The sequence below is a fragment of the Mobula hypostoma genome, chromosome 1 (assembly GCF_963921235.1).
Source record: "Mobula hypostoma chromosome 1, sMobHyp1.1, whole genome shotgun sequence".
Lineage (NCBI taxonomy): Eukaryota > Metazoa > Chordata > Chondrichthyes > Myliobatiformes > Myliobatidae > Mobula > Mobula hypostoma.
The window spans coordinates 131635465-131655064 of record NC_086097.1 but is presented as its reverse complement, the minus strand read 5'-3'; positions in this window follow the sequence as shown (position 1 = coordinate 131655064).

Here is a 19600-nt window from a genome sequence, read left to right as displayed (position 1 = left end):
ATAGGCATAATGATATCTTGTGAAAAGAGGAGATGGTACTAGACCATAAGACCACAAAATAGAGGAGCAGAATTAGGCCATTCAGCCCATCAACTCTGCTCCACCATCCCATCATGGCTGATCCTGGATTCCACTCAACCCCACACACCTGCCTTCTCGCCATATCCTTTGATGCCCTGACCAATCAGGAAATGATCAACTTCCACCTTAAATATACCCACAGATTTGGCTTCCACCACAGTCTGTGACAGAACATTCCACAGATTCACTACTCTCTGGCTAAAAATACTCCTCCTTACCTCTGTTCTAAAAAGTCACCCCTCAATTCTGAGGCTGTGCCCTCTAGTTCTGGATATGCCCACTGTAGGAAACATGCTCTCCACATCCACTCTATCTAATTCTTTCAAGATTCAGTAGGTTTCAATGAGATCCCCCTGTATTATTCTGAATACCAGTGAGTACAGGCCCATAGGTGCCAAATGCTCCTCATATGTTAACCCCTTCATTCCCAGAACCATCCTCGTGAACCATCTCTGGACTCTCTCCAATGATAACACATTCTTTCTGAGATATAGGGCCCAAAACTGTTGGCAATACTCCAATTGCGGCCTGACTAGTGCCTCATAATGTATTAGAAGTTCCCATAAAATATCTGCCAGAGATATCCAAGCACATTGCAAAGGTTTATGTGGTTGAGAGTGAATTCCAAAAGTTAGTCCGTAGGACACCTTAGAAGAAATAGGAGGAAGTGATGCCTTCCCCAAGTCATGAAGTGAATGTAACGTCAACAGGAAATGTCTGCTTGAGAAGATCAAAGAGATCCAGGAAAGCTGTAAATAATGTGCATGTGCAAATTGGTCCTCCTTTTCAAAGGCAGGAATGCACTACTAGCTTTTTTAATAGGTGAGTAATCTGGGCCTGCGTTGTATAGTTGCAAGAGAGTATACAAGGTGCATGTGTTTCAGTAGTCCTCCGTGTGTTTTGCTGATTCATTATATTCTCAGCACCTCATTCATGTTAGAATACAAACCCACAATACTAAATTAGCCAACACATTTTACAACAACTACAATTTGAAAGGATTCTGTTGGTTATTAACTGTTCTGAATGAAGAGATCTATTTACCTAAAACATTGAACTGCAGACAATGCAACACTTCCCTCTGATAACTCAGAAGAGTCAACTTATTTTTAATATTTAAGAGTCTGAACTCAGAAAACTTCAACTCAGAGATGGAAGTACTACTGTACTTGCTTGGTCAGAGGTCAACATTAGTAGTCATCAATGTCTTGTTGGCTTAACGTTTATATTTAAAATTAATTTATGTAAACCACTTTACGAAGAATCACAGGATATACCTGGAAAGCAAAATCGTATTTGTTTTTCAAAGCTTCAAGCTGGAATCCGCCGCCTCCTAGACACAAAAAAAAAGTGACATCTCAGTCGATAATCTGTCAATGTTAAACTTAACATCAGGTGCAGAAGATCTGTCAAGGCTCTAAGTGTGACCAGTGTGGATGTTAGTCCTCCTTCTGGATTTGACCATCTTGGCAGAGCCATTAGACACTGTCAGAAGATGTTTAAAAGGGTCAGGTGTCAATTTACCTGGAAAAATATTGACTTTAGCCGAAGATATCGATCAGCTTGCTCTAGCGAGAAGGAAAGGATAAAAATGTTTTAAAACAGCCTGCAAAGGGGCACATGTCTCTTCATTAGAAGGTCATTTGGATCTGTCCTTTCCAGCTCTGAGCCACAGTACCTTAAAACTTGACTCTGCTCACAGGCTATTATTGATTAAGGTAGACATTATTTGGGTGATCACTTTGAAATCAAATTTAAAAGTGTCAAAGTTTGCAAGTTAGGATGTGGACATTTATTTACCATTTTATTCCCCTCGCTGACTTTTAATACTTCCCTCTATTCAAAAAGACAGCAACTCAATCCTAGAATACATTTCCAAGGGTAATGGCCTTTGATAGAATCATAGAACACTACAGAATCAGGCCCTTCGGCCCATCTAGACACTGCCAAACCATTAATCTTCCTCACCCTATCGAACGGCACCTGGACCATAGCCCTCTATTACCCTTCCATCCATGTACCTATGCAAATTTCTGTTAAATGTTGAAATCAACACTACATCCATTACTTGCGCTGGCAGCTCATTCCATACTCTCACCGTCCTCTGAGTGAAGAAGTTCCCCCTCGTGTTCCTCTTAAACAGTTCTCCTTTCCCCCTTAACCCATGTCCTTTAGTTCTAATTTCACCCAACCTCAGTGGAAAAAGCCTGCTTACAAACGCCTCATGGACAGCTTCTCAAGGGCCTGCCAGGACTTCAGCTTGACCATCAGCCTGAAGAAAACCAACGTGTTGGGCCAAAGCGTTGAGCAACCCCCTGCCATTATCATCAACAACTATGAGCTGGAGGTAGTTCACGAGTTTACATACCTAGGCTCCGCCATCACGGACAGCCTGTCCCTAGACCCCGAGATCAACAGACGGATTAGACAAGCAGCCTCAACATTCGCCAGGCTGACAAAGAGAGTCTGGGAGAACAGAAAGCTGACAACGCACACCAAAGTTGCAGTCTACAGGGCCTGCGTCCTCAGCACACTGCTTTATGGCAGCGAAACCTGGAGCCTCTACTACAGACAAGAAAGGCGTCTCAAAGCCTTCCACCTTCGCAGCCTAAGACGCATCCTGGACATCACGTGGACTGACCGAGTCACCAACAACGAGGTCCCGGCCTGCGCCCAGATACCCAACCTCTTCACCCTGCTCCAACAACGACGTCTCCGCTGGCTGGGCCCCGTACAGCGCATGTCAGATGGGAGGATCCCGAAAGACCTGCTGTACGGGGAACTGGCCTCCGCCAAGAGAGCACAAGGGCGGCCCCATCTTCGTTTCAAAGACGTTTGCAAGAGAGACATGAAGTCACTGAAAATGAACATCGAGAGGTGGGAGGACATTGCAAGCGATTGCTCTCACTGGAGGCTAGAACTACACAGAGGTCTAAAAAGAGGAGAAGAGAAGCTGAGGCTTGCTGCTGAAGAAAAGCGCACTTGTTGGAAAAACAGCACCAAGACAACACTGGAGGACAGTGCCTTCAAGTGCAGTCGTTCCAGCCGAGACTGTCACTCCCGTGTGGGCCTCTACAGCCACAACAGATGCTGCTCTAATACAGACTGAAGCGAGACTTTCCAAGCACAGATCCATGGTCTCACGAGACTAACGGATGCCACCACATTCACCCTATCTATACCCCTCATAATCTTGCCTACCTCTATAAAATTTCCCTTCAGACTTCTCTGTCGGAGGAAATAAAGTCTTAACCTATTCAATCTTTCCATATAACTTAGGTCTTCAAGTCCTGGTTACACCCTTGCAAATTTTCTCTGCATTCTTTCAATCTTACTTACATCTTTCCTGTAGGTAAGTGACCAAAATTGGATGCTATACTCCAAACTGGGCCTCACCAACATCTTATACAATTTCAATATAACACCACAACTACTGTACTTAATACATTGATTAATGAAGGATAATGTGCCAAAAGCTCTCTTTACAACCCTAACTAGCTGGGACGCCACTTTCAAGGAATTATGTGCCTGTATTTCCAGATCCCTCTACCACATTCCTGAATGCCCTAACGCTCACTGTGTAAGACCTACCCTGGATGGTCCTTCCAAAGTACAACACCTCTCACTTGTCTACAATAATTTCCATCTGCCATTTCTCAACCCATTTCATCAGCCGGTCCAGATCTCACTGCAAGCTTTGATAGTCTTCCTCACAGTCCACTACACCCTCAGTCTTGGTGTCATCCACAAACTTGCTGATACAGTTAACCACATTATCATCCAGATCGTTGATATAGATGAGAAGCAACAATCAACCCAGCACTGATCCATACGGCAGACCACTAGTCATCATCCTCCAATCAGAGAGGCAATCCTCTACAACCACTCTCTCTGGCTTCTTCCTTAAAGCCAATGTCTAATCCAATTTAAAACCTCATCTTGAATGCTAAGTGACAGAATCTTCTCGACCAACCTCCTCTAAAGTTCATGTAGACAACATCCAGTGCCTTACCTTCATCAACTTTTCTGGTAACTGCCTCAAAATCTCTGTAAGATTGGTTACACATGACTTACCATGCACAAAGCCATGTTGACAATCTGTAATTAGTCTCTGTTTATCCAAATACTTACATATCCAGTCTCTTAGAATACTATTCAAAAACTTTCCCACTACTGATGTCAAGCTCACTGGCCTATAATTTCCTGGTTTACTCTTAGATCATTTCTTAAGCAACAGAACAATATTAGCTGTTCTCCAATGCTCTGGCATCTCACCTGTAGCCAAAGATGTTTAAATATTTCTGATAGGGCCCCTGCAATTTCTGCATTAGCCTCCAACAGAGTCCGAGGGAACACATTGTCAGACCCTGGGGATTTATCCACCCTAATCTACTTCAAGACAGGCAGCACCTCCTCCCCTGTAATCCGCATAGGGTCTATGAACTCGCTGCTGCATTGCCTCCCATCTTTAGGCTCTGTGGCCATCTTCCAAGTAAATACAGATGCAAACCCCACTTCTCCCGCATCTCTCTTGGCTCCACGTACAGATTACCACTCTGATCTTCCAGCAGACCAATTTTGTCCCTTGCTATCCTTTTGCTCTTACTATATCTGACAAAGTCCTTAGGATTCGTATGGACAGATTAGGGAACAGCTTCTTTCCAACTGTGATAAGACTGCTGAACGGATCCTGACCCGGATCTGGGCCGTACCCTCCAAATATCCGGACCTGCCTCTCGGTTTTTTTGTACTACCTTACCTTCCCTTTTCTATTTTCTATTTATGATTTATAATTTAAATTTTTAATATTTCCTATCGATTTGTACTCCAGGGAGCGCAAAGAGCAGAGTCAAATATCGCTGTGATAATTGTACACTCTAGTATCAATTGTTTGGCGACAATAAAGTATAAAGTATTCTCCTTCACTTTACCTGCTAGAGCAACCTAATGTCTTCTTTTAGCCCTCCTGATATCCTTCTAAAGTGTTCTTTTGTCTGCCTATACATTCTATGCACCTCCTTCATTTTATTAACCAGGGCCTCAATATCTCTTGAAAGCCAAGATTCTCGAAATGTGTTGTCCTTGCCTTTTATTCTGATTGAGTGCAGAGTTCAGTGATATTCTCATCAAGGTAATAACCACTGTCTCAACATCCTATATGTACTTCCCTCTACATTCTCAGTCCTGATGCGGGGCCTTGACTGAAACGTTGACCATTCTTTCGCCTCCACAGATGCTGCTTGAACCATTGAGTTCTTGCAGCAGTCTATCTTTTGCTGGTTGATGAAGTTTTGCAACTAAGAGTGCCAAAAACTACAACAACAAGGTTTGCATTATGGGACGGTGATAATTTTATGAAATTCAATGTGCTTCTTATTATTAACTAATGTTTGACACAAAGGATAGAAAGAAGTAGAATTTAAATAAGGTTCTAAAAGATTAGAGTGATTTGAAGAGGTGAAGAGATTTTGGGAGAGAACTCTGAAGCTTAGGGGCCAAAAATCTGCAGATGTGGTCAATTGGAGAAGTTATGTAACGATGGATGGTGAGAAAATAAACAAGGAGGTACTGAATGAATATATAGGAAAGTGCCAGGAACTCTCAGCAGGTCAGGCAGTATCCATGGAGGGAGAAACAGAGTCAGCATTTTCTGTTGGTGACTTTTATCATATTAATAGCGTCAGGGGTGAAATTTAAGAGTGGCACAGTGGCGAAGCTACTAGAGCTGTTGATTCATAGTGCTAGAGTTTTGGGTTCGTTCAAACAACACCACTGCAGCTGCTGGTGTGAGGTTTGTTCGTTCTCCCTGTGGGTTTTCTCCAGATGCTTCAATTTCCTCCAACATCAGAAAGACGTGCAGGTTGGTAGGTTAATTCATCAGCAGCAGCATTATGTGCCCTGTCATTTATGCCATAGGCAATCGTGGTCTATGACCATGATTGTTCTTGGCAATTTTTCTTTACACAAGTGGTTTGCTATTGTCTTCTGCTGGGTGTTGTCTTTACAAGATGGGTGACCCCAGCCGTTACCAATACTCTTCAGAGATTGTGCGCCTGACACCAGTGGTGGCATAACCAGGGCTTGTGATATGCACCAGTTGTCCATATGACCATCCACCACCTGCTCCCATGGCTTCATATGACCCGTGGATGGGGGGGGGGGGTGCTAAGCAGGTAATGCACCTTGCCCAAGGTTGACCTGCATGCCAGCGGAGGGAAGGAACGCCTTACACCTCCTTTGCCGGAGATGTATTTCCATCTTGCCATCCATTAGGTTAATTAGACAATGTAAATTGTCTCTAGTGCGTAAATGAGTTGTAGAATTGATATAATTGGTGGGGGTGGGGGGTGTAGGATGGGGGAAGGAATAGAATGTGGGAAATTTAAAAATGGGATTAATTTAAAGTTGCTCTACAGGGTGGTTGATGGTCAGCACAGACTCTTTGGGCCACATGGCCTCTTTCCATGCTGTACCTCTGTCTCTGAGTCTCTGACTCAAGCTATTCTTAGAATGAGGTAAAGAAACAAGCACCATTTCATCTGATGCAGACAGAAGAGGTTCTGAATAGCGGTAACACTAGCTTTTGAATCATATGGAGGGAGATATAGATGAGATTTCCCACTGTTTGAGTTCCTAGGATTGAACCTACACTGAAGCTTGCCATCAGACTGGAGATATCATGTTTCAAAATCTGTAATAATAAAACCAAGATGGACAGGAATATTTCTGAGGCAAAGTTCTGTATGGAACATTGAAATGGAAATTGTGTTCAATTATAAACTAATTCATTAGCTGTAACATTACTTGGGGTATAATGAGATTGAGAAAGGTACTATATAAACACAGGATTGTTTTCCTTTCAATTAAGTGCTCCATGCAGTTATGATGAATGCATGGATTGTGTGACATTATGTTCTGTCAAATAAACTGGACTTGTATGTTTCATTACTGATCTCTATGATATGAATTTTGTTGAACTAAAACAGCAGTACTCTGCAAAGACATAACATTTTTATAAATTACAGAATAAATAAATAATACAAAAGAAAACAGATGTAATAAAAGACAGAGAATGCAAGAAATATTCAGCAAGTCACATAGTAATCTGTGGAGAAAGAAACAGTCAGGTTTTCAAGCTTAAACACAAGGAATTCTGCGGATGCTGGAAATTCAACCAACCCACATCAAAGTTGCTGGTGAACGCAGCAGGCCAGGCAGCATCTCTAGGAAGAGGTACAGTCAACGTTTCGGGCCAAGACCCTTCGTCAGAACTAACGAAGGATAGTCCTGACGAAGGGTCTCGGCCCGAAACATCAACTGTACCTTTTCCTAGAGATGCTGCCTGGCCTGCTGCGTTCACCAGCAACTTTGATGTGTGTTGCTAGGTTTGCAAGCTAATGATTTGTCTTCAGATAGCATTTTTTTGAAGAAATTCACATTTGAATTTCAATTTTGCAGGATAGGGTGATCTTAAATGTTTCCTAGGGTTGTATTATAATGAGGTGGTCCTACATGGAGCTTAGAAGAGAAGCAGTTATCTGATGCATACTAAAGATAGATTGATGGAATGTAAGATAAGAGATTTGCTCCTTTTAGTTGGAGAGTCTAGAACGAGAGACCCTAAGCTTAGAATAAGCAGGAAGCCATGGTGGACAGAAAGGAGATGAAAACTCTTTTCTCAGAAAGTTGTGAAGATTTGCAATCCTCTATGCCAAAAACTGTGGAAGTTCAGTCATTGGCTGTATTCAAATTTGGAACTGGTTAAAAGGATGTGCTTGATTGAGGGCTTAGGAATTGAGAGAAATCAGAGAAATCACATGATTTTACTAGTTGCAGTAAAGTCAACTCTCTCTTCTTTTATTCCCAGTTAGGATAGACTGGAGAGCTCATTTAAGAAAGGAATAAGAAAGGTATCACCACATTAATGGGGTTGTTTTATAGACCAGACAACAATCAACAAGATTTTGAGGAGCAAATTTGTGGAGATACCGCAGACTTTTGCAAGAAAAATAGGTTGTGATAGGTGATTTTAACTTTTCACATATTAACTGGGACTCCCATACTGTAATAGGGTTGGATGGGAAAGAGTTTTTCAAATGTTTTCTGAAGAGTTCCTTAATCAGTACATAGAACTCCCAGCTAGAGAGAGTGTGATACTAGATCTCCTATTAGGGAATGAGACAGAGCAGGTGACAGAACTTTGCGTAGGGGAACACTTTGAATCTAGTGATCATGAAGCCATTAGTTTCAAGATAATTATGGAGAAGGATAAGTCTGGTCCTTGGGTTAAGATTCTAAATTGGAGAAAGTCCAACTTTGATGGTACCAGAAAGGATCTGGGAAGTGTGGATTGGGACAGGTTGTTTTCTGACAAAGGTGTACTTTGTAAGTAAGAGGGCTTCAAAAGAGAAGTTTTGAGAGTACAGAGTTGCTGGTTGATAGGTTAATTGCCACTCCAGTAAGAGTAGCATAAATTGGGAGCTAGATTGTCTGCACAGACTTGATGGGCTGAACGGCCTGCTTCTGTGCTATTTCTCTCTTTGACTGGCTCGTCCTATCAATGTCAGCATTCCATTCACTAGAATGTTATCATGCTGCAGAGCATGTTTGACTGCAAAACAAACAATGGCCAAGCTGCATAATTGTGTTTATATTTTCTCAATGCTTGTCCACAAGTCGCTTTTATCCTTATGTTTGTCTCAACTTTGTCCCTTCATTTTGCCGAGGGAAGGGCACTGTAATCTCTCTAGTTCCCACATCCTTGTGGTCACATTGGAGCCTCTGCTGCTGTTTGCTGTACCTCCGTGAGGTAGATCGTTTTACACGGTAACAGGACATTGTCAACAAATTGCATTGCTTCTGCCTCAGTGACACGGGACAATGACATGCCATATGCCAGTGGCTGCGAAATGAATGGAGCTTATTTACACTGGCACTGGGCGTCTTGAGCCCTGCCACTCTCCCAGAAGAACAGGCTAGTCATTGACACAGACTCTGAGGAGGGAGAAATGCAGCAACAAGGACATAATTAAACGCGGGTGAGAAATCTCCCCCTCCCTCCCCACTGCCTTTTAAAGTTAAAAACTTGCAATTATTCCACATCAAAACAAGCTTCCCTGTTAATCTGACCTGTACCTGACCCCTTGCATCTTTTCACACTGGACTTATAGGCAAACCTAAACTAATATTTGACCTCTGACCTTCCAGTAACAAATCGTTGCTTCCCTTCCTGGAAGCATTCGATGATGGGTGATGATTAAAGACCAGACTCTCGGTTGACGTTAGGACATTTAATGAGGATAAAATGAGAAAGTCACTGATCAATCCCACTTGGCAAGGAGCTAACCCAGTGTTAATTGTCCCTCACATTTTTAGGGTCTACAGTACGCACAAGTAGCAGTCATATAGCTCTTGTCTTCATAATTGCTATAATTAGCTTTATAACTGACTACTACAGTAATTTTGATTAAACATTGGGGTCAGCAATGTTTCATTTTGTCAGTAGCCACTGCAAACAGTCCCTCGCAATAGCGCTTTTTTTTACCTCGAGCAGGCTGCTTCCTGACAATTAACACGCACAGGAAAAAAAACACTTTGCAACAAACCATTTCCTTTGCTTACACCTGCAGCACATAGCCTCCTGCAGTCTTGTGTAGCCACAAGGCAGCCTCAATCTGCCAGGATGACCCACATCTTGACGTGTTGATGAATCACAGCCCTCGCAAGGGCCAGCAGAAATTCTCCCCCAATATCAAGGCTTCTTTTATCGAGGAGGTTGTTCCTACTCCGTCAGTTTAGTCCTTGCTCTTAGTTCAGGGACAAAAATAGGGAAAACAATTGTGTGTGTGTGTGTGTGTGTGTGTGTGTGTGTTTGTATATCCACCTGGTGTGTGTATGTCCGTGCACAAGCAAGTGTGTGTGAGTGTGCAATACCTGCAATACCTGTGCAGATGTGCATGCACTCTTGTACATATGAACGTTGTGTTTACAAGTCTCGGCATCTATCTGTACAAGAGCCAGCGCTTCTTCTCGGGGACTTTTTCACTGTTTCATTATTATATTCAACAAGGTGATGGAGTGTAAAGCTAGCAGCAGTCAAACCTTTTACTGAAAATCAAATACCCACCAGTCTGTTTGTAATTGAGTGTTTACGTGCAGTCAGGGACATCAATGGCTGGATGCTGAAAGCTTCAGAGGAAGAGGGAGAGAGAGACAGACAGACAGAAAAAATGAGCCTGCCAGTAGTTAATTGAGCATATAGATTCCTAATGTGTCAGACATTGCCCTCCCCGATGAAGGATGACACTTTTTAGAAAGCATCTTCCTTTGTTACCATTTTAAGACTAATGAAGCTTACAATTCATAAACCTGATGCTGGGCACTAATCTCCTAGCAGGCAATGCAAACAGAATTGAAGAGCCCAAACTCCTTTCCTTTATATCACCACTCCCTCTCCCTCCACACACAGAAACAGACCTTTGTACTTGTAGAGGCTTTTTGTACTTTTTTTGGTTAAACGGGTCTGTTTACTTTTATGGCCTTAAAACAGCGAGTATCCATTATACAACAAGTTTAATGCCTCCGGTCACTTATTAATGAGCTAAGTAATGAGAAAGGATGGAAGCTATTAGACCAGGATATGGGCAGCGACATTCTCTGTGTGTATGCTGAACACTTTACAGGCTTTCCTGGAAAATAGGAAAATAAAAAGCTTGCAATCATATCATTTGGCATCTCTCAAGTGAAGGAGACACTATTTTGTGTTGGTTTGGTTAGCATAGCCTGGTTTGTTGGTTTTCAGGATTGGACTATCCATGGCCACAGGGACAAACAGCTCCTGACCTTTGTAACCTTATTCAGGGCCTCTTTTATGGGTTTCCCAACCAGATGTCCAAGCCATCAAAGGTTTATAGGCGAGCTTCCTTTAACACCCCTTCAGCCCATAGCCAAACTGATTAAAAGTATGTAAAGTGGGTGATGCTGATGTCACATACATAGAATGAATCCAGAGAGGCACATCTTCTCTTATTCATTTGCTCTGTCTTTCTATCTCTTGATTTTTTTCTCTCCCCTTTCACTCTCTCTCTGTCTCTGTCTCCCTTGTTCTTATTTCTCTTTCTCTACTGTCTTTACTTTTTTTCTCTCTCCCCTCCCTCCCTTTCTCACTCTGTCTTCCTCATTCTCTTTTCTCTTTCTTTCTCACTCTCTGTCTATCTGTCTTTTTCTTCCTCTCTTCCTCTCTCTCTGTAATTCAGACTCACTTGTTCTTTCTCGTTTTCTCTTTCTCTCCCCCTCTCTTGCCACACACACACACACACACACATACACTCACCCCTCTCTCACCACTGGCTTGGTCTTTCATTCCTTTCTTTGCTGTTGCCTCTTTTTCCTCATTTCCAATTTCTCCTCTCATTTCCTTTCATTACTGCACTTCAGGTTTATCATTCTGGTTTGTCACTTTTCTGAACGTACACTATTCCGTCATTAAGAATGTGTCAGGTCTACAAAAGAATCGCCACAATTAACGAAACCTCCAGTTTCATTAAAGGTGTTCTTATGTTTTGTATCTTCAAAGCATTAAACTAATTCAAAGGAAGGCTCGGGAATCCGAAACGCAGGTCTAACTTCAAGTTTACTTAAGCAAGGAACGCACATATCACATAATAGTATGATGATATATGCAATTCAAGCATTCATACATATAAACCGAAATGAATTATTTAAAAGAAAAGGAATGCTTAATACAAGATTACTCAAATATTATTGTAATATTAAATACACAACACATGTTAAATCCACAGTGAAACAAATGGTTCAAGTTTATTCCTGTGTTGCCTGCGCTTTTGAAACATAGAAAGATTTTGATGATTAAAGGACTTAAGGCATGCTACCATAAAGAGTTAATTAAGTAGTACTATGAATTCTACTGCAATTTTTGGGAGAATTTAAACTCAAATAATTGACAAAACAAGGAACTAAAAAGCTAATATCAGTAACTTCACTGATTTGTAAAAACCCATCTGGCTCATTCAATATCCTTCAGGGAGGCCTTTCTGTGACTCCAGGCTTTGCCTCTGAAGTGGTGTAGCAGAGGGCAATTAGAGACAGGCAATAAATGATATCAGCTGACATCCATTAGAAATTAAGTTGTGTCAAGGCAGTGAGACAATTCTGATGAATGACTGATGATGGAGGTGGTTGTATGGAATCAGAGCCACAGGAGAGAGTGGAAAGCTGGGAGATCACACAAGCTTATCTGCAGTTATACACAGGGGTGTATACTGCAAGTAACTTCAGCCCAAAAAAGGTCTGAGGAAATGGATACGTGAATGCACATTTGCAATATAATATTCATACCTGTGAGTGTCACTCCAAAGATCAACAGATGTAAATTCAAGTGGGATCCCCTGCCTATAACTTCCCAAGAAACATCATTTAAGTTATTACTCCTCTCCTCCAGCTTATTCTTCATTAACTTACAACAGAGGTACTGTATAACACATCAAAAAACACACTTGCTTAACATCACAACGCAATGTTATTTCGTGAGATGTTTCAACATTGATGAGGTGAGGAAAAGAAAGATTGACTTGCCTTTATCTAGCACCTGTTGCAGTCTCAGAGTGTTCACAAAACATATTACTTATTGGCTGCAACACACATCAAAGTTGCTGGTGAACGCAGCAGACCAGTCAGCATCTCTAGGAAGAGGTACAGTCGACGTTTCAGGCCGAGACTTTTCGTCAGGACTAACTGAAGGAAGAGTTAGTAAGAGATTTGAAAGTGGGAGGCAGAGGGGGGAGATCCAAAATGATAGGAGAAGACAGGAGGGGGATGGATGGAGCCAAGAGCTGGACAGGTGATTGGCAAAAGGGATATGAGAGGATCATGGGACAGGAGGTCCGGGGAGAAAGACAAGCGGGGGGGCGGAAACCCAGAGGATGGGCAAGGGGTATAGTCAGAGGGACAGAGGGAGAAAAAGGAGAGAGAAAGAATCTGTGTATATAAATAAATAACGGATGGGGTACGAGGGGGAGGTGGGGCATTACCGGAAGTTAGAGAAGTCAATGTTCATGCCATCAGGCTACCCAGGCTGAATATAAGGTGTTGTTCCTCCAACCTGACTGTTGCTTCATCTTTACAGTAGAGCAGGCCGTGGATAGACATGTCAGAATGGGAATAGGATGTGGAATTAAAATGTGTGGCCACTGGGAGATCCTTCTCTAACTTCTGCTAATGCCCCACCTCCCCCTGGTACCCCATCCATTATTTATTTATATACACACATTCTTTCTCTCTCTCTCCTTTTTCTCCCTCTGTCCTTCTGACTATACCGCTTGCCCATCCTCTGGGTTCCCCCCCCCCCGTCTCTCTCCCCAGACCTCCTGTCCCATGATCCTCTCATATCCCCTTTGCCAATCACCTGTCCAGCTCTTCGCTCCATCCCTCCCCCTCCTGTCTTCTCCTATCATTTTGGATCTCCCCCTCCCCCTCCCACTTTCAAATCTCTTACTAACTCTTCCTTCAGTTAGTCCTGATGAAGGGTCTCGGCCTGAAACGTCGACTGTACCTCTTCCTAGAGATGCTGCCTGGCCTGCTGTGTTCACCAGCAACTTTGATGTGTGTTGCTTGAATTTCCAGCATCTGCAGAATTCCTGTTGTTTACATTGGCTGTCCTAGTAAAGCTGCCGTCTCCTGGCTCATGTGATTGGAGTTCAATATGATCTCTGATGCTCACTGCATGGAGCTTGCATGTTCTCCTTGTGACCACATGGGTTTCCTCTGGGTGCTCTTATTTCCCCCAATATCCCAAAGCGTTAATTGGATGTGTTCAGTGAGTGTTGGCATAGCTGGATGGTGGATTCTCTCTTTTTCTTGCTCCCTTGCTCAGATGGAGTTATGGAGTTATAGAGTACATCTCTCACGTGTGACTCCCATTCCATACACCCACCTGCATCATTGGTCAACTAGTCCACGCCAAGCAAAGCGTCCATCCGAACGAGTCCAATTTGCAAGAGTTTGGCCAATAACCTTCTACACCTTTCCAATTCGTGTACCAGTCCACTGTTTTTTAAAAATTATTATTGTAACCACTTCCTCTGGCAGCTCATTCAAAATACTGACCATACTCTGAGTAAAAATGTTGTCCCTCAGGTTTCTATTAGATATGTTCCCTCACACCTTAAACCCATACCCCATAGTTCTTGATTCCACAACCCTGGGGAAAAGACTGAATGCATTCACCTTCTCTATGCCCCTAGTAATTTTATACACCTCTACAAGATTACCTCTCAGTCTCCTACACTTCAAAGAATAATGTCTAGTTTCTCCCTATAAATCAGTGCTTGAAGTACTGACAACTCCCTTGTAAGTCTTTTCTACACCTTTTCCAGTACAATAATATCTTTCCTGTAGCAGGGTGACCAAGAGTGATGCAATACTCCAGGTAAGGCCTCACCAATGTGTTTTAGAACCGTATCATAAACTGCTGACTGCTATATTTGGTGCTCTGACTGATGAACAACAGAAATTGTTGGTATATGGGAAGAAGTTACAGGGAAATCTCTTGGGGAAGAGTATTACCATGTGAGTTGTCATGGACTGAAATGGCCAGTTTTTATGCTGTAAGGCAGTGGTCCCCAACCACCAGGCCGCGGACCAGTACTACGCCGCAAAGCATGTGCTACCGGGCCGTAAGGAAAGGATATGATTTGGCGACATGAAACGATATGAGTCAGCTGCACCTTTCCTCATTCCCTGTCACGCACTGTTGAACTTGAACACCACCCCACCACCCCACCCCCTGTCAGCCGGTCCACAAGAATATCATCAATATTAAACTGGTCCACGGTGCGAGAAAGGTTGGGGACCCCTGCTGTAAGGGACTATGAGATGTAAAATGTTCCCTTATAGAAACACCTTAAGTCAGCAACCACAAAACATGAAATTGCTTGTGTTTTATATCTTCAACACAAAACATTTTTTACCAATATTTTCCATTAATTTTCCTTCCTGTGCATCTATCGTGTAATGTTAGTCCTCAGCAAAAATTCTGGGTTCCTCTAGCATTTTGTGTGTGTTGTTTGGATTTCCAGCATCTGCAGATTTTCTCTTGTTTGTAATGTTAGTCCTGTCCTGACTTACTTACTGCCCATTATGCCGCTGACATTTAGGGCAGCAATGAAGGTCCTCCATCACAGGTGGTGTTTAGCACTTCCTTCATCGTGGCAATAGCTTCCTTGCAGTTTTCACTACAGTCAGTCATGCAAGTCCTGGGTGGAGACTCAGTAATACCATCGTACTGAGATGTAGGAAGCTTCTTCATTGCTGTTTCCGTAGCTACTTTGTTTTACCAGTCAGGGTTGTTAGCCTTGAGCTGAACCCCCAAACCTGGGTGATCAGTGGACCATTCTTAATCTGGCCTCTACCCTTCGATTCATTTGGCATGAGTGACCCTACCAAGAGCCAAAGCAGAAAGCACGGACTTCAGCCAGCATAGCTCTCTGGGTCATCGAGGCACACGAGCCTCAAAACCATGACAAGGTTGTCATCTTCTTGGAGGTGTCCTGTCCTCTGCTAGATATTAATTTCCCCTTCGAGTTATGAATTGGTGATGGTATTAACTCTCTCAGCTGCTTCTCTTACAGTGGCCATGTTCCTTGGTCTGACCAGTCTTAGAATGATGACAGATCACCAAATATATTATTTTAGCATTGCAATGAGAGAGAATGTGAATTAGAGCAGGAGCCTACTGATATTGAATATGGATGTCTGTGTGCAGAACTCTTAATGATTCCATAAAATATGTTACACTTCTTCCAGCAGTGTGGTCTGTTGATGGAGCAACAAATTCAAAAGACACATCAACTAAGTTAGAAGTTCCCATTCTTGCACAAGGCGATTCTGCAATTGTTTATGTATGTGTGAATGTATGTTTGTAGGTATATGCATATATATGTGTGTGTGTGTGTGTGTGCACGCGCGCACAAGTCAACGCTGCCTGAATCACAGTGTGGATTTAGGAAAAACAGGAGCACGATCGACATGATCTTCACAGCCCGGCAGCTTCAGGAAAAGTGCTGGGAGCAACATCAGGACCTGTTTATGGCCTTTGTCAACCTCTCCAAAGCATTAGACACTGTGCAAAGAGAGCTCTAATGAGATGTCCTCCTCAGGTTTGGCTGTCCCAATAATTTTGTTAACATCCTCTGCCAGTTCCACGATGGGATGCCTGCTCGGGTGACCGTAGGAGGACAAGAGTCCGAGCCCTTCCTTGTACGCACAGGGGTGAGGCAGGGGTGTGTGCTAGCGCCGTGCTCTTTAACATCTTCCTCTTGTGTGTTACCAAGCTTCTCCACAACGAGATTGAAGACAGCAGCGGTGTGGCAGTGGACGTCAAATTAGATGGCAACCTCTTTGACATCAGAAGGCTCCACACAACCACAAAACTCCGTAGAGAGTGGGTCCTGGAGCTGCAGTGTGCAGATGACTGTGCACTTGTGGCCCATACTCCAGAGGATCTTCAGACAGTCCTTGCTGTGGCAGTGAGAGCATACAGCAGGATGGGCCTGACTGTCAATACCACCAAGACAGAAGTGGTTTGCCAATGGAGTACCAGTGTCCCACCCACTCTACCTGCCTTCACTGTTGGTGACGAAAAGCTGTCAGTAGTGCCATCTTTCAAATATCTGGGGAGCACTCTCTCTGAGGATAGCGGCATTGACAATGACGTCCAGAGCCATGTTAAACAGGCATCAGCTGCCTTTGGGAGACTTGGGCATAGAGTCTTTCAGAACAGGAGCCTTTGTCCCTCCACAAAGGTCACTGTACACCAAGCGGTCTGTGTCACCACCCTCCTTTATAGCTGTGAAGATTGGGTAACCTACAGCCATCACATCAAGTCCTTGGAGAGCTTCAACATAAGCTGCCTCCAGCACATCCTGGGAATTACTGGCGTGAGCGGGTGCCTCACACTGAAATACTTGTAAAGACTAACTGCAGGAGTATTGAAGCTATGATCGCCCAGCGTCAGCTGCAGTGGCTGGGGCACGTGATAAGGATGCCCCCATGTCGGCTACCCCGCAGAGTGTTATATGGCCAGCTACATCATGGTCGACGCTCAGCTGGAAGGCCGAAGCGCTATAAGGATCAGATGAAGAATGCTTTAAGGAAGTGCAAGATCAGACCCAAGGACCTGGAGGATGTTGCTGCTGACCGTGCCACGTGGCGACAGCTGTGTAGGAACGGGGTTCATATTCTGGAGATGGAAAGAACAACCAGGAGACAGCAGGAGAGAGCCAGGATAAATGCAGCCATGATTGCCACCACTACCATCACTACCACATATACATGTCCCACCTGCAATAGAGCTTGTGGGTCCAGGATAGGACTGTATAGTCATCAAGGATCTCAAAGGAGTGGACATCGTCATTGGATTTCAATGGACAACCGAAGAAGAAGTGAGTCAGCATCAGAGTATGTGCAAGTGTGTGCATGGTGAGTGTGAGCATGCGAGTATATATCATTTCTACTATCTGTTCATAGTTTCTGTTTATTACAAAGCAATTTGTAGCTATTGAAGTACTTCTGGAGTGTATTGACTGCTGTGATGTGGGAAGTTTGTGCACGTCAGAAGCAATGTGATGAAATGATGAGTTGTTTCACTGACAATCGATGGACAAATACAGTACTAGCATGGATGAGGGATCTGAGATCACTCTGCTCATCGCCAAGAAGGCATCACATGATCATTAACACACACAGGGCTATAGCTTACTGCATAATCCAGAAGAGGTTGGACAATACTGCACTGTCGAGCCATACTAGATACTTGCACTCTGGAATAGGGCTTGAATCCCATGATATTCACACCCAGTAGCAGAAGCACAACCCAATAAGTCGTGAATGACTTCAATACATTTGCGAGTGCATGACTGGGTGTTGATTATATATGATTATATGATACGGTGTGTATACAAATATACTTACATACTATACATAGCACATGTAACAGAACAGTGAATGTGAAAGCTGGGAGCATGCAATGAATGCTGGGAAGTATCCTTGATGATTTATTTTGGCAAAAGCAGACGAGGCTTCCACAGACCTTAACAACTTCTTAATCAAAAAAAAATCAAACCTGACAGCAGTTCAAACCTGACGTCCCAGTACATTGTGAGAGACACTGTCTTCCCAAGAGGAGATAAAGGCTTCCATGGCTCTATATTGAAGATGACCAAGTTCTCCCCTGTGTCATGAACATCACGGATCAGTGAAACTCACTTTAAAGCAGGCAATCGCGATGTGATTTGTGGGATCTTGCTGTGCACCAGTTGCTGGCTGTGTTTCCTGCATCAGAGAAGTGGAGACATCTGACTAAAATACGTAATGGATGCTGAGGAAGTATACAAGTGTAAGTGTCATTTTCATTTAGGATTTTTGAGTTCATACATTATGAATTGAAAATGAAACATATTTGGCTCTACGCACTGCACACGAGCAGCTGACAGTGTGTATTTTCCAGCAGACACATCTCCACCTCGGCAGGAGCAGAGGTCTATAAAATCTGCCAAATAATTGATGTACATTAACACAGGTAAAGAGTAATCATAGGTTAATATGGTCTCAGCAAGGAGCCTCACCTCTCACAATAGGTTGGAAACAGGGAAGAAAATTAGACCAAAGCTTTTGTTTCAGGGAATATTCATGATTGCTAATTGTATTCTTTTAAGTAAAGACATGCCTTTCACAAATGGCAGAGGCTCAGCCAGCTCCATCATGGTAACAGCCACCCCGCCACTGAGGACCTCTGTAAGCAGGCAGCATACACCGCCAAGTTTTCTCACCATCTGGCACATGTCTTCTTCTCATTGCTACCAACAAAGAGGAGGTACAGAAGTCCGAAGACTAAACAATTCAGGAACAGCCTCTTCCCCTCCACTACCAGATATCTAAATGGTCCAGCTTTACCAAGATGGCACCAGTGAACCACTGCAATGCGCTACGGGCTGTGCATGGTGCCACAGCAACAACCTCTCACTCCATGGCAGCAAGACCAAGGAGCTGATTATTGACTTCAGGAAGAGGTCCTTGAGCCAGTCCTCATCAAGCGATCAGAGACAGACAGGGTCAGCAGCTTTAAATTCCTTGGTGTCATCATTCCAAGGGACCCAGCACAGAAGTGCAATCATGAAGAAAGCATGGAAACTTGGGAGTTTGCGAAGATTTGACGTGACGTCTAAAACTTTGATGAACTTCTATTGATGTGTGGTGCAGAGTATTTTGACTGGTTGCATCATAGCCTGTATGGAAACACCAATGCCTTTGAATGGAAAATCCTACCAAAAAAATAGTGGGTATGGCCCAGTCCATCATGGGTAAAGCCCAGCTCACCACTGTGCACATCTACACGGAGCGTTGTTGCAGGAAAGTAACAATCCATCATCAAGGACCCCATCACCAAGGCCACCTCTCTTCTCGCTGTTGTCATCAGGAAGATGGTACAACCAGGTTCAGAAAC